This window comes from Penaeus monodon, chromosome 1, assembly GCF_015228065.2.
Source record: "Penaeus monodon isolate SGIC_2016 chromosome 1, NSTDA_Pmon_1, whole genome shotgun sequence".
In the NCBI taxonomy this organism is placed as follows: Eukaryota; Metazoa; Arthropoda; class Malacostraca; order Decapoda; family Penaeidae; genus Penaeus; species Penaeus monodon.
In genome coordinates, this window is record NC_051386.1 from 5228101 (window position 1) to 5233407 (window position 5307).

Sequence of the window (5307 nt, forward strand, 5' to 3'; positions counted from 1 at the left end):
CTCTCCCCCTCTCTCTCCCCCCTCTCTCTCCCCTCTCTCTCCCCCTCTCTCCCCCCCCCTCTCTCTCTCTCTCTCTCTCTCTCTCTCTCTCTCTCTCTCTCATCCTCCTCTCTCTCTCTCTCTCTCCTTCCTCCTACTCTCTCTCTCTCCTCTCTCTCTCTGCTCTCTCTCGTCTCCAACGTATCTCTCTCCTCTCTCTCATTCTATCCTCTCTCTCTCTCCTTCTCCCCTCTCTCTCTCTCTCTCTCTCCTTCCCCTCCTCTCTCTCTCTCTTCTCTCTCTCATCGTCTCTCTCTCTGTCTCTCCTCTCTGTCCTCTCTCTCTCGGGCCCTCTCTCTCTCTGGTCTCTCTCTCTCTGTCCTTCCTCCTATCTTTCTCTCTCTCTCTCTCTCTCCTCTCTCATCCTTCCTCCCCTCTCTCCATCTTCTCTCCTTCCAAAGTCCCCCCCACATCTCCCTCCGCTCTCTCCTCTCGCGTCTCTCTCTCTCTCTCTCTCTCTCTCTCCTTCCTCCCCTCTCTCTCTCTCACTCTCCTTCCTCCCTCTCTCTCTCTCCTTCCTCCCTCCTCTCTCTCCTTCCTCCCTCTCTCTCTCCTTCCCTCCCCTCTGCTCTCTCCTTCAAAAAAAAAATAGCCCTCTCTCTCTCTCTCCTCTCTCTCTCTCTCTCTCTGTCTTTCTATCTCTGTCCTCTCTCTCTCTCTCTGTCTCTCCTCTCTCTCTGTCTCTCCTCTCTCTCTGTCTCTCTCTGTCTCTCTCTCTCTTCTCTCTCTCTCTCTCTCTCTCTCTCTCTCTCTCTCTCTCTCCTCCTCTCTCTCTCTCTCCTCTCATCTCCTTCTCCCCTCTCCTCTCTCTCTCTTCTCTCTCCTCTTCCTCTCTCTCTCTCTCTCCCCCCATCTCTCTCCTCGTCTCTCTCTTGTCTCTCTCTCCTTCCTCCTCTCTCTCCTCTCTCTGGTTTCTCTTAGTCTCTCTCTCTGTTTCCTCTTAGTCTCTCTCTCTCTGTTTTCTCTTAGTCTCTCTCTCTCTGTTTTCTCTTAGTCTCTCTCTCTCTGGTTTCTCTTTCTCTCTATTCTCTCGTCTCTCTCTCTCTCTTCTCTCTCTCTCTCTCTCTCTCTCTCTTCTCTCGCTCTCTCTCCTCTCTCTCTCTCGCTCTCTCTCTCTCTCTTTCTCTCTCACTCACTCTTTCTCTCTCTCTCTCTTCTTTCTCTCTCTCTCTCTTCCTCTCTCTCTCTTTCTCTCTCTCGCCTTTCCTCTCTCTTCTTTCTCTCTCCTCTCTTTCTCCTCTCTCTCGTTCCTCTCTTCTCTCTTTCTCTATCTCTCTTTCTCATCGTCTCTCTCTTCTCTCTCTCTCTTATCTCTCTCTCCTTTTCTCTCTCCTCTGTTTTCTTCTCTCTCTCTCTGGTTTTCTCGCTCTCTCTCTGGTTTCTCTCGTCTCTCTGGTTTCTCTCGTCTCTCTGGTTTCTCTCTCTGCTCTCTCGTGGTTTTTCTCTCTCTCTCTGTTTCTCTCTCTGCTCCTCTCTCTTCAATCTCTCATCCCTCTTCTCTCCTCTCTCGACATCTCCTCATCCTCTCTCTCCTCCTCTCTCTCTCTCTCTCCTTCCTTCCCTCTCCTTCCTCCTCTCCCCCTCTCCCCCCCCTCTCCTACCCTCTCCCTCCCCCTCCCCCTCTCCTCTCCCCCTCTCCTCTCCCCCCCCTCTCCTCTCCCCCTCTCCTCCCCTCCCCCCCTCTCCTCCCCTCCCCCCCTGCCTCTGTCTCCCTCTGTTTCCTGTTTCTCATTCTCTTTCACTCTGACTACACAGTCCTCATAAATATGTGGCAGAAGTTGGAGATCATATATATACTAGTTTAGAGCCGTAAACGCGCTTCATTCCTGTGAGCCTTCACTTGTTTGGATAGCGAATCCTCTTATCGTCGTGTGTAGAGAGTTTGAAACCGTGAGACGCCGTGTTCAAGCACTTTTTTCGTGGCGGTGTATGCAGATACCTCCTTTTTTTCCCTCTGCTGTTTGCCAAGTCCTTCTGGAATGACACGCGAATTTGCTTCCAGTTATTTTTGTTGCATCGCAGTGGTGGTTGAGTTCCGTGGTTGTCGTGCGGCATCTGTCGCGCGAGTATTCCTTCTCGCGCGACTATTCCTTCTCGACACACGTACGTTCGTGGGTACGTGACTTTGCGTGTGCTTGTGTACATGCAGTCGCTCATTCTCTCCTTCTCCCTCTTCCTCATAGACGCGCGCGCACGCGCACGCACGCACGCACGCACGCGCGCTCACGCACGGCGCAACGCACGCCCTCCCACGCGCCACGCACGCACGCCGCCACGCCGCAAGCACGCACGCGCACGCATGCGCACGCACGCACACGCACGCACGCACGCGCACGCATGCACACGCGCATGCACGTATGCACACGCGCGCACGCACACACATTGCATGTATGCATGACATATACATAAGCCTATTTCTGTAAGCCATTTTACCAACGTGGCTGTTTACCACGTGGCTCCAAGTCCAAAATAAGAACTATCGACTCAGCGAAGGCGTAGACGACGATTTTATCTGACCTCGCCTGACCCGACAGTTCGTACCCAGCGCCCAACGTGGAAAGGTCGACGAGCCTTCGCCTTCAGGCGGGTCGGCCTGACACGTGACCCGCGCTCACCGCTTTGCCCATAGACATCGTCTCGTGTGTTTCCTTAGTGTTGTACTCTTCATCAATAAAGAGTCAGCCGTTATACCAATAACACTTCCCCTGCAAAGCCATTGTAAGGAGGCTCCTAGCCTTTTACAGTATGTTTATGTATATATGTCTGTGTATGTGTGTATATATGTATATGTATGTGTGTGTGTATATGTGTGTATATATGTGTATATGTTATATATATATATATATATATATATATATATATATATATATATATACATTTGTGTATATATGTATATATATATGCATTTGTGTATATATGTATTTATATATGCATGTGGTGGTATATATGTATATAATATATATATGGCATGTGGGTATATAGTATCTATATATATATATATATATGTATATTTATATATATATATATATTATATATATATATATATATATATGCATGTTGTATAATATTAATACTATATATATATATATGCATGTGTGTATATATGTGGTATAGGTATATATATATATATATATATATATATATATATATATATAATATATATATATATTATATATTGATTAAATATATAGATATAGATATATAAAATGCCCCCCCCAAATGGGTTGGGTGGTTGGTTGTATATAGGTTATATATATTATATAATATATATATATATATATATATATATAATATATATATATATCTATATTCTACCTATATCTATTATGCATTGTGTGTACTATATGTACTTAATTATATATCTATTATAATCTAATTATATCTATCTCTCTATATATATATATCTATATATATCTAATATATTATCTCTATTATATATATACTATACTAATACTCTATCTATCTATTCTCTATACATTACTCTATCTATATCTATAGAATATCATATCATCTATATAGATATTCTATCTTCCTATACTCTATATCTTAATATATCTATATTATATATATATATATATATATATATATATCTAATATATATACATATATATATGTATATATAGTAGATATATATATTATATATATGATATATAATATATATATCATATGCCATTTATGTATAAATATGTAATATATATGTTATATATATATATATATATATAGTATATATGTTATAATATATATGTATTATAGATATATATATAATGTATATATTTATATATATATGTATATATTATATATATATATATATATTTATATATGTATATAATAATATATATATATATATATATATAGATATATAATAATATCATTACCATAATACATATATACACACCTGCATATATATTATATATATATATATTATATATATCTCATATATATATACTATCTATATATATATACATATATATATATATATCATTAATCAATACATTATACACCCAATGCATATCTATATATTAGTATATATTATATTATATATCTATATATATATTATATATATATATATATATATATCATGTGTGTATATATGGGTTTAACAAAAATATATATATATATATATGCGTGTTTGTATATATGTATATATATAGATATATATAATATATGCACTGTGTGGTATTATGTCATATATGTATATATATCTCTATATATATGTATATATATATATATATATATATATATATATATATATTATGCCTTTGTGTGTATATATTATATTATATATATATATATATATATATATATATATATATAGTATATATATATATATATATATGCATGTGTAATATCTATTTATAGTATATATATCTATCTCTCCTATATATATATCTATATATATATATATCATGCATGTGGGTTACTATGTTGTCACTCTCTACTGGTCTCATAATTATATATCTCTATCTCATATAATATATATAATATATATAATATATATATATATATATGCATGTGTTATATAATGTATATATATATATATAAATATATATATATATATATCTATATATATATATATTGCTTGTGTGTATATATGTATATATATATTATATATATATATATATATAATAATATATATATACATATATTATATATATATATGCATGTGGTGTATATATGTGTAGAATATATATATATATATATATGTAGTATAATATATATAGATATGTATAATATATATATAATATATATATAATAGGGCATGTGTGTATATATGTGTACTATATATAATATATATATATATAATATATATATATATATATATATTGCATTTGTGTATATATTTATATATCTATATATATATATAATATATATTATATAGATATATATATATAATATGCATGTGTGTAAGATATGCATATAATATTTAGTGATCGTGTGTGTATATATATATGCATGTGTGTATTATATGGGTATATATTATATATAATATATATATGTATATATATATATATATATATCTATATATATATTAGATGTATATTGTGTATATATGTATATATATATATATATATGCATGTGTGTATATATGTATATATATTATATCTATATATATATATATATACACATATTAATACATATATATACCATAATAACACATATATGTATACATATATATACATAACACTATATATATACAGATATAATACATATACATATTATATCATATATATACATATACATATATATATACATATACATATTATACAT